Raw genomic sequence first — 12,351 nt, 5'->3', positions numbered from 1 at the left:
TTGAGGATAATATTGGCTGTGGGCTTATCATAGATGGCTTTTATCAGAACATGAACAATTTTAAATTGTTAAAGTATATTCTGACAAATTATGTTCCAAAGTTCCCAAACACTACTGTTGCTTCTTTCTGTTATAAATTTTTGATATATATTAATGGCAAGTGTCATTTTATTATCTTTGAATCTGTTGCAATTCTAATAAGTTGAATAACTATTATCCTCATTGATTATTAGCGATACCGTATTTTATTAACAACTGCTTTGTGTGAGCTGCGATTTCATGTCTTTATCTCTTTTTCTACTGGGATATTTAGCTTTTGTTATTAACTTTTTAGGACTCTTTGTATCAGTAGATTAATGGACTACATTTAACTATCGATAGTGCTTGTTTGGCCTTTATAAGCTTTTACATATATCATCTTTGCTAGCCTTATAGCCCCTTTGTAAGGTAGGTACAATTACTATTATTTATTTTTTAGTTAGAGAAACTAAAGCATTTTAAGAAACTTGACCCAAAAGACATGGCTTATAAATTTTACAGTTGTTAATTGAAACAATTTGTTTTTTTATTTCCTTTATAGCTAGCCTTTAAAAGAACAGATATTAAAGATATGCTTCATTTGAATATATTAAAATAAGTTATGGTTTGATTCTCTTTATAGGCTCACAAATATTTTAATTTTATGTAATCAAACCTATTAAAGTTAGCCTTGGAATTTTCTGCTTTGGTGTTATATAAGGTATCTTCAGTTTTATTTAAAGTTTGTCTTTCTCTGGCCCATTGTTTGGTTTCTCTATTTTCCACCTACATAGACCTATAAGTGAAATAATCTGGAAATTATCTTTCTCTGGGCTCACTTCATGCAACATATTCTCCTCTAGTCCATCCATGTTGCTACAAATGGCATCAGTTTATTTATTTATTTTTTGATCCCTGAGTGATGCTCTTAGTAGTGAAATATTTTAAAGAAACCATCTTGGCCAGTCCTTTATTTCCTTCAGTAATAAGGAAACTTTTCACTGTGCTGTGCTTTATTAGTATCTTCAGACATTTCCAAATGCTTTTTTATGTATATATATGTCCTTAAATATGTCTGTTATTACTTCAAAATTAATCATTTCTTTTTTATTACTTTTTTTTCAGTTTTTTTCCCATTATTTTCTCTGGGGGAATTGCTTTCCTTTATTACAATCATGTGATTTGCAAGCAACTGTCATGTTTCTGTATATCCCACTCTTCAGTTGAATGGTCAGAGTGTAGACGTTCACCCAGGCAAGAACAGAGAATAAGCCCTTCTGGTTGTAGAAGTTAGGGTAGGTATAACCTGGGGCCTGGGGAATACCAAGCTCAAAGTAGATGGAGGGCCTCAAGTCACAGTGAAAGACACTGAAGAACAGGCTCAAATCAAAACAGGAAGAGGTGGAGGTTATTCTATGTTCAAGCTCTGGTTCTAGGAGATTCAAAGCCTTCTAGTTTCCATTTATCATTGACTTTCCCTGACAAGTCATGTGACCAAAGCAACAAAAGTCCCATGGTCTACTGAATATCTTTCCATTAAATTTTATTTTAAATAATTCATTCAAAATGATTTCATTCATTTGTAACTAGAGGAATCCTGAAGATACACTATTCACTATTGGTGGGAATGTAGACTGGCCTAGTTCCTAAGGAAAGCAGTATGGGGCTTTCTGAATGTGTTAAAAGTAGATACCATATGACTCAACAAATTTATTCCTAGGTATCTATTCAGAGAAGGCAAAACTGTTTGAAGAGGTTCGTGCACTCTCATGTTCACTGCAGTAGTCAAGCTACGAAAACAACCTAACTGCCTAATAACAGACGTGTAAATAAAAAAGATGTATACGTGTCCTGGGATCAAACTCAGGCCGCAGTGGCTGGTGACAGCTCACAGTGCTGTGCTTAAACTCCTCTTTATAGGGGGGAGGACCTATAAGCCAGTATTACCTCAGTAAGATGGGTAATTAAAATAAAAAATTAACTATTTCCCCCCCTCCCCCCCCTCCCAGAATGTATACTGAAGAAATGAACAGTGTAATTGGAATTATAAATTAAGGGTTTTATAGCTTCAGGGTTTTAGAAGGTTCTTTAATTAGCATTACTCAGCATATTTTATTTACATCAATAAAAATTAGAAATGATTTCCTCCTCCCAAGTTAGTTATCAATGCCATCTTTGGTCATTAGTACTATAAAACTAGATACTAGCAAAGATTTTAATAAAAACCTAACCTCATTGAAGTCTTAAACTACTATGATATATAACTTCAAGTTTAAAAAGGAAATCAGAATTGAAGTCACAGTTAGTTAGAAAATTAGAAAACAACAATGAAAATATTAAACACTAATACTTATACAGAAATCTGAATTCTAGAAAAATTCAATGCTTTCCATTGTTTTGTTAAAAATAAGATATACTGAAAATTAACATTCAACAGAACCAATTTAATAAAAGGAAAACAATAGGGAGATACTATTAATGACAGAAGAAAGATTTATGAATTAGAAATAACTGTACTGGCCCTCCCTGGTGGCACAGCGGGTTAAAGCACAGCACAAAGAAGCTTAAGCCACTTCCACATGAGTTCGATCCCCGCCTGCCCCGGAGGTGACCACATGGCTTGGCAGACCTCTCCTGACCTGCCGCTGCTCCCCTCAGCAGTGTACTTCGTCGATCTGCCTGTTCTGCTCCTGTCTGTCTCTGGTGAATCCTCTCACCCTCCGCATCTCTGGCCCGTACTCCAGTTCTGTAAGAATAAATAAATAATTTTTTTTTAAAAGAAATAATTTTAGAACTCATTTACTGACCTGAGGATAAAATGAATAGGTTTCTAGTGAAGTTTTCTCTATCACAAAATTGCAAATGAGAAAGGGCATGAAACTGCTGTTATTGAAGACATTTTTAAATATAACTAAAACAACAACTTCAGAAAAGTGAAAATCTTCCAGCACAAACTAAAGTTCCAAAATCAAAATTGCTGAAATCAGAGATAATTGCCAAAAATGTTTTCACTATTTTAAAGTACCCCCCAAGTGGTGATGAACTAAGGAAATTTACAAGTGAATTTTAACTGAAATTAAGACATAGGCAAAGAGAGAAGACACAAATTATTAATTTAAAAAATGGAAGAAGGTAATAGATCATATGGACATTAAAACTTCATAAAGGAATACTATTAAAAACTCTGCAGTTCTGTCTAAAAATTTGATAACCTAGTTAAATACATCAATTTTTTGGAAGATACAGTCCACCAGAACCCACAGACGAAGAAAACAGCCATCCAATCAGACAAATGTCTATTAAAGAAATTGACCTGCAATTAATAACCTCCTAAAACATTAAGTACTAGATCCTGGCAAAATAAGCAAAAACACTTAAGAAAGAAATTGTACCGATTATATATAATCTCTTCCAGTAGACAGAAACAAGGGAAACACTCATGAGAATTACCTTAATACCAAAACCAGATGATGGCATTACAAGAAAAGAAAATTACAAATGTTTCTCATGAAAATAGATACAAAAATTTGCCACAAAATAGTAGCAAATCAAACCCAACAATATATGAAAGCAATTATGTGCCACGACCATGTGGGATATAGCCTAAGTATTCAATGATGGTTTAACATTCAAAAATAAGTGTAATTTATCACATCAAGATGGTAAACTAGAAAAATCACATGATAAGTCATAGATTCAGAAAAAGCTTTTGGCAAAATCCAAAATCCATTCATGGCATGCTTTATCTGACCACACGAGGAGTAAAGGGACAAATTAACTGGATAAAGAACATTTACAAAAACTTAAAACTACTATCAGGTTTAATAATGGAAGACAAACTTTCTAAGATCAGGAACAACACAAGGATGACAATACTCACCATACTTTTTCATCATTATACTGGAAGACCTAGCTATTCAGAAAGACAAAAAAAAAAAAAAAAAAGTTGAAAGTATATTAATGGGGAAGGAAGAAATGAAACTTTTTCTTCACAAATGACATGATCATTTTATGTAGAAAATTTGAGAGAATTAACCAATAAAAACCTTCTATAAACCAATAGGCAGTTTTAGCCAAATTATAGAATATAAGATAGATATGCAAAATAATATCCCTTTCCTATGTAATATCAAGTAAAATCTGAAATGAAAACAAAGTCACCATTTATATTAACAGCCTATAAAATGTAGAAATTTATTCTTACAGTACATTAACAAATATGTTCAAGATCAGTATAGAGAAAACTGCAAACCTCCAATGAAGGAAATCAAATAACTAAATAAATTGAATGACATTCTGTGTTCATGGATAGGAAGACCCATTATTGGCAAGATGAAGTTCTTCCCAACTTGATCCATAGTTTCATAGCAATCTCAGTCAAAACTGTAGCAAGTTATTTTGTAGATTCTTCATTAGCCTGACCCAAGACTTACCAATATTACTGATCTTTCTAGTCAACTTACTGTTGGTATTGCTTATTTTCTTTCTTTATTTCCAATTTCATTAATTTTTGCAGTATTGTTATTATTACTGTTATTATTTATTGAGTACTTTGAAATTAATTTGCTTTTTCTAGTTTCCTTAGAAACTTGGATGATTTAGACCTTTTCCTAATAGCTGAATTCAGTACTATGAATTTGCCTATAGATATTGCTTTCACTGCACTTTACACTTTTGGTAAGTGGTATTTTCAGCTCAAGATATTTTTAAAATTTATCTCAAGGTTTCTTCTATGACCCACATGTTACTTAGATGTGTGTTATTTGATCTTCAGATATTTGGGGGTCTTCTGGATATCTTTTCTATTATTGTTTTCAAGTTTAATTTCATTGCAGGAACATACAAAATATGATTTTTATTCTTTTAAATTCATTGAGTGGTGCTATGTTGCCCAGAATGTGATTTGTCTTAGTGACTGTTCTGCGTAAAAGCTTGAGAAGAATGTATATTGTTAGATGAAGTAGTCTATAGACGGTGGCCATGTCCAATTATGATGGATAGGATCATATCCAATAGATTGTTGGTCCTTTTTGGTTCAACTGTGTACTTACTGATTTTCTACTTGCTGTATGTGTTCACTGTTGATACAGGGGTGTTGAAATCTCCACAGAGAATAGTTTATTCATTTATTACTTCTTGAAGTTTTGCCTAATATATTTTGATGTTCTGTCAAATTAACAAGTTTTAAGGACTACTATAGAGTTCAGTCATTTTCATATGGAAAATTTACTCTTTTATTATTATTATGTAACACCAAATAATCTCTAATAACTTCTCTTGGCTCTGAAGTCTGTTCTGTGTGAGATTAATATGGCTAGTCCAGCTTTCTTCTGATTAATGTTGACAAAAATCTGTCTTTTTATTTTTAATATATGTGTCTTTACATTTAGTTTTGTTAGGTCATGCTTTCTATTCTCTCTAACTTTATATTTTACTTTGTATAAGACCATTGGTATATGAAGTGATTATTGCCATCTTGGATTGATATCTATTATTTTACTGTTGTCTCTGTATTGATCTTGTTCTTTTTTCCATTTTTGACTTATCAAAAATAACACAGGATTCCTTATTCCTTTCTTTTGGTACTTTTCTCATTGCTGCCATTATTTTCATTTATACATTCTAAAATTTAAGACATCCCTAACTGTATCATTTAGATTTCATTTTGGAACATTTTTATCCATGACCCATATATTAGGAGATAATCTATTTTTGAGGTAGGAATTAAATGAAAATAGGAGAAAATATGAGACCATTACTACATGAGCAAGTGGAGATAAGCATGTTAATGGTTGTTGTAAAGAGCTGTTACATTCAGTAATCCACATACAAACCAAGGAAGTGCATTTTCAAAGTGAAGGAACAAGCAGATGTTGGAAGACAGTGAGCAGAATATATGTTGCCAATTTAAAAAATACAGATTTATAATAGTAGGTGACCTATTGGAAAAAGTTAATGAAATTATTTCTTCCATTAGCCTGAGTAAATGACCAGGAAAATATAAAATTATATCTCATTTCTGATCTGTTCTCCTTTTGCTGAAATTTATAACATTGATCTAATGAATGAACTGAGAATTTTCACTTCCTTTTACTTGAAATAATAAAAAAAATATGCTACTGATACTAAAATTATTTTTCTTCTTCCTGAGTGGTAAAAATACAGAGAAAATGTGCTTGTAGCAGACTGGTATTTTCCTGATGGATGTGTATATGTGTGTATGCATGCATGCACACATGTGTGAATTCTGTCTATTCTAGTAGTGTAAGGATGCTATTATATAGTATATACATGTAAAGAGATAAAGCGTGGGTTCCTGCCCTTAGTTCATGGACTTGTTAAAGTAAGTTTCTATTAGTTTCAATATTTTATGCTGACAGTTCTTTTCTCCCTAAGGAGTGGTATATACATTGCCAATAGTCAGAAGATAGAAGCGGTAAAGTCATTAAATAACAATTGCTATTCCTTCTGCTGTTCTAATCTATAATGTATCTGCAATTAGGATATCACAATATAGTCCAACATACTTTAGTAGAAATATTATAAATATATGGGGAATGACTCAAACCCTGAGAGTTTATGGTAGCTTGATTAAGAGAAGTTTCTCAGACATCAATGTTTTGAATGGTCTGTCCTCTGGGATAGTGTCATGGCTTGAGATACTCCAGTCCAATGTATTAATGAAAAGTATTTGTTTCTTTTGTAAAGCAGACAAAAGTATCACTGAAATGGAAAGTGATAAAAGACAACTACTTAACACACCAATCTTGGTACAGTTTTAGGTAGATTGATTACTGCAGCGAGTACTAATTTAAAAAATTTTCTTTAATGTACTTGAATTAGCTTCCTATGGCTGCTATAACAAATGTGCACTAACTTGATGGCTTAAAACAACAGAAATATATTCTCTCATAATTCTGGATCTCAGCTTCTGTAATCAGTTTCTTTGTGTTGAATCAACCCCGGTGTTGTCTGCAGGGCTGTACCCCTCCAAGGACTGTAGGTGAGAATACATTTCTTAGTTCTTGCAACTTCTAATTGCTGCTGGGGTTTGTTGGTGTGTGGTCACAACTCTTCTATCTCTGCCTCTGTGGTCACAGTGTTTCTCTTGTATGTAAAATTTCCCTTTGTCACATAATCACACATCAGTGGCACTTTTCCCACTTTTACCAGGCATTAGCACCTGATATCTCTGGTGACTATTATTCAACTACCACAGTACTTAGTAAATATTTTTCACTGTCCTAGAAGAATTTTCTGCTGCATTTTTAATACAAATATGATATACTGCTGCATTTTTAATACAAACAGGGTAAAATAATCACATTAGCTTCTTAAATTCTGACAGTGGTAAATTCTCTTGGGTTCTTGAAAAATACTATTCATTTTTTTTTGTAATAGTTACACATTTTGGAGTGTGTGTGTGTACATAAAAGACCCTTCTGGTACATTGATCAATGTGCTATTGAAATATCAGGTGTCCTTTAAAAACGGTTGGATAGTGAAGTTAGGTTTGCCACTCTAATAGGAGGTACAGTGCTCACTGTTGATATACCAATTTTCAGTTTCCAGACTTGAACTCTAAATTGTATTTCCTGGTGCTCAGTCTCCTTTGATATATTTTCTGATTCACTCCCTGACTAATCCAGTAAACCCCAATAAATATTAAAGAACCCAGACACCTTGGGATCAATTCAATGCCTAGTTTTTCTTTGGGTTATTGCAGCTATAAACACTTGGCAACATTTGGCCCTGAATTTTTGGGGTTCAGAGCCATTCACCACATAAAAATCACACATTCCATAGAAAGCCACACTCTCTAAGACATAGAAATGATAAAGACAAAATGAAAGCAATGAGCAGGAAAAAACCTCTTATTGGCTAAGTAGATCCACTGCATACCAGACAAAGCACAGTAATGGTATCTCCAGCACACAGGCCCAAGACCAAGTATAAATGATCCATTCAAGTCACTCTGATGCATGTGTTAAAGGACTTCCAGATGGACTCAGAGGCAGGCCCTCTGTTCTATAATCTGGGTCTCATCCACCATATGGTGTTGATTTGGTTGTGATAGAACAGTGTGGAATGAAACACGGGCAGCTTTGCAAGCTCCAAAAGAGTTGGAAAAATTATTTAAGGCCTCATCATTCATCAAATTGGAGGTCCCTATGGCAAACACTTCCTGATTTTTGTGGGATAAGGAGATGTGTAGGCATATGCTAACATAAACTATTTATGAGGAATATTTTAAATGCAAAGCAGTGATCAGTATCTTCTGAATGCACTCATCCTGAAGGGTTTATTTCAGACTGAAGATGCTTATCCTTTTCTTGGTAATAGTCGGTGGCCACTCCCACTGCATACTTTCAATGACAGAATTAGAGAGAATTAGGATCAAATGAGAGTGTTTAGAGAACATCTAATTCAACTCTTGTTTTCCAAGTAAGAAACCAGGCCTAAAGAAGGGTAAGTAATTCATCCTTATAGTCTGTGCCCCTTTCTGCTGTGGATGGCCTTTCTGTCATGGGAATTGTCTTGAGTAGGGTCATCTTGACTTGAAAACCAGAGGGAAGTCCATTGAAAAATTCAGATCATGAGCTGCAGGCAGATTAAATTAAATATTAGCTTTGGGGAGGAAAACCCAGAGCCACCAGTAACCAATTCTTGTCTGCTTTGCCACCAGTAACCAATTCTTGTCTGCTTTGCTACGTTTTCTGTAATTGGCATTCTCATAAAATGTCATTGCCAGTTTTCCAAAAGTTGAAAAGTCAGAACAAAATTTAAAAGTAGAAACGACAGGAAAATGTTGAATAAGAGTAAGAAAATAAAGGGGCAAAAGACACCCATGAAAAGGCTGATTAAGAACAAGTTTCTTTTCTATAAGAAAGTTGAGACTTTGGGATTAAAGTATGACACATGCTGTATTTGTATCTATGCTAACAGATGCAAGAATAAATTTTACCTCATGCACATAAACATACTCAAAGATAAGATACAGAAAAATAAATTAGTACCTCAGTATCACAAAGTAGAGATATTTGGGCAAATATGAAGATGTATTTTGGCTTAATATTCTCTTCCTTCTTTCTCAGTTACTAGCTATCAAAGTAATGGAATTATGTTCTGACCTATCTGCTTGCCTCTTTTTCTTTTCTATCTGCTTGCCTTCCCTCCCCTTCCCCCCCACATTTCTACTAAATGTGAAGTCCTTTCTGAGTAAGTCTTCCCCCTCAAAAGCTATAAATGGCTTCCTTTTGCCTGTGAATAATGACCAAATTTTATCTTATGGCATTTGAAGTCCATCACCAAAATTGGCAAGTAGGTTTTAATTAGTGCAACCAACCCTGATGGATTTAGTCCTCTGTGCCTGGAGCAAAAGGATCTAAAGCTACATCTGAATTCAATGAAAAGTCATGTTGTGATTGATAGGGGATGCCTGTCATGACTGTGGGATCTGGGCTTGAAAGTCCAAAGCCACTTATTTCCTCTCTCTTCCAGACACATCCAGTCTTATCTGTCATTCCATCTCCATTTCTCATTGTATTATCCCATTTTGTTGCCCCAGCAACTCCAGATCACATCTTATGTTCAGTAGAGGGAGGATAAGAAGAATACATCATTGTTTTTCTCATCAGATTGTCAAATCATCAAGAATATACAGTCTATTCCACTTAATTTTTTTTTTGCATTTATTCCTTCTGTGCTGTGCTTACTGCCTCACCAGCTTTCACCTAGCCCATTTCACTACCTTCCTATCTGATCATCATTCTTTTGTTCATTAAACCCTTCAGTGGCTCCCATTTCAATTTTTTTTTTAAGCTTAGCTTAGAAACTCCCCATATCTCTGCCAACTTTGCTCTAGTTAATGCTAAACTTTCCAACATTATCCCTGTGATACAACATTATCCCTGTGATACTTTTAGGTATAAACTGTGATTAGGTTTCAACTGTTAAGTTCTTTGAGGCATGGGTCCTCCTCATCTTATTCATTTTTGTATCCCATAGCACCTATTATGTTTTTTATGATACTATTGATGATTGAATTAACATTTATTTGAATAGATTTATGAATGAATAGAATTGAGGATAGCAGTTTCTAGTAGTATAAGTAATGCTGAAACTATTCTAGAGCCTGAGAGACTTGAAAGTGAAAGGAGCTGTTGAGAACTGACACTACAGAAAGGCAGCTTGGTTGCAAAACCATGTCTGATGAGGCTTTGAGGCAGATGAGACTTTTGTCTATGTCTTTTTATCTGTGTTAGTGTTAAATCCGTAGTTGGGAGAAATCTTAAGTCTACAATGAAGCCATATACATTCAAGCTTAATGATTTGGGGAAGACTTAGGAAAGAGATACAGGGGGAAAGATTCAGGTAGGAAAGTAGTCATTTTTGGAGCCTTTAATCTGCCAGTCACTATATCTTGTTGCTTACATGAATCTTTCTGTTTAATCCTGCCCAACTCTACAACATAGCTATTGATTTAATTTTATAGATGAGTCAGTCAGGCCTGAGTGAAAATAAAGAACAGGTTGTGGAGAAGGGAATAAGCATCCATTCTAAGATGATCTCAAATCCATGCACATATCTGTTCTGCCACAGTAGTATTCTATAAGACAGTGGTTCTTTTCCCTTTTCTTCTTTGGTGTGACAGATGATTACATAGGTGACAGCTATATGAGTATCAACAATTGTGAGGTGTATCTGAAATTCTTCCTTTTTGCTTCCAGGTTCAGGAAGGCATATCAAGTTGTGAGTGTTACGTTATTGTGGAGAACATCTGAAATTTGGGTTAAAAGGCAAAAGATAATGTAGCTGTCTAATCTCCAATAAAATCTGGTTGTGAGATACTGGGTTTGGAACAGATCAGGGCTGGAAGTGAAAATTCAATTTTCTCAGATCTTCTTGGTCATCCTATTTGGTATGAAATTAAAATTTCAGAAGGAACTCAGAAAAAAGTGTACTTTGCTCTCATTAAATAAAACTTTTTTTTTTTTTAAGACTCAGAAAAGAAGAATTTATCTGGATTTAGAACTCATTCTGACAAAGCTGTTGTCTTAAATCAAGAAGTAGGAAATTGGCCAGGCTGAATCTGGAGTTGGAAAGACTAGTGGAGGATGAGTTCCATTTTGATAAATTACCATGTATCATGTTTGAACAAAAGTCAAATTTAATTTTGATAGGGAGAAGTAAAAACAAATTAATATTGAGTTACCAAATCTAAATTAGAATAACTCTACCTTATATGAATTGATCTCTGAGTTCTATATTTCAAATTACAGTGATTTGTTGATAGTGTAGACAGTAAAAGCAGCTGGGACTGCCCTAACAAATTTGCACAAGCATGGTGACTTCAAATGACAAAAATTTAAACTCCCATAGTTCTGGAGGTTAGCAATCCAAAGTCAAGCTATAAGCAAGGGTTGTGTTCACATTGAACATCCTGGGAGGAATCCTTCCTTCCATATCCTAGATACTGGTAACCTCAGACATCCCTGGGTATGGCTACCTACTTCCGCTCTCTACTGTCATTTCACCTGGTGTTTTCCCCTAGGCCTTCTCATTTCTTGCAAGTGGGCATCATAGATTTTTGGTAGTAGGTGGCTTGTGGTAATACTTTTATGGAGGTGTGAAACTCTACTCCTGAAACTTAATATTTTTAAGTCAGAGACACCTAAAACAAAATAAAACTGAATCAGGTTGCTTGAGTGGAAAAGCCTGGACTTGCCTTACCAGTCATCTGTGCTATGCTACACAGATTGCCATGTAACTCAATTCTGACCAATGATACATGGCCACTGGATTGTCAACATATTATATAAGAAAAGGCAGTCTTAATTAAGGTAGTGTTTCTCAGTTAAGGCAGTGGTCATTCTCACTAGAAAAAACAAGCACAGTCATAAAATTAAAAGACTGGAAGACAGTTCTTTAAGCAAATGGTAATTAAAATAAAAGGGAACAACTATACTTTTATCAAATAAAGTTTACTTCCAACTAAAAATGTTATAAAGTGATAGAGGAGGAGATTATGTTATGATTAATGGCCTAATAGAACAAGAAGAAATAATAATACACACGAAGTCACTGAGTGGAGCAACAAGGTACATAACACAATAACAGGACTAAAGAGATCTATTGACAATAATGTAAGATAGGAGATTTTAATATAACTATGGAGACATCAACAAAACAGAATAAATAAAGAATGAAGAACTATGCCAGTGATAAATACATTTTTGGAGAATTGATCCCTGTGGAAACAGAAATTAATGAAAACAATTGGATTACCGCAGATTTAAGTTTTTATACATAGTCCCATGCATTTCCCTCCCT

The sequence above is a fragment of the Condylura cristata genome, unplaced genomic scaffold (assembly GCF_000260355.1).
Source record: "Condylura cristata isolate star-nosed mole 26May11 unplaced genomic scaffold, ConCri1.0 scaffold00017, whole genome shotgun sequence".
Lineage (NCBI taxonomy): Eukaryota > Metazoa > Chordata > Mammalia > Eulipotyphla > Talpidae > Condylura > Condylura cristata.
The sequence above is the reverse complement of the archived record's forward strand: the minus strand, read 5'-3'. Positions refer to the sequence as shown.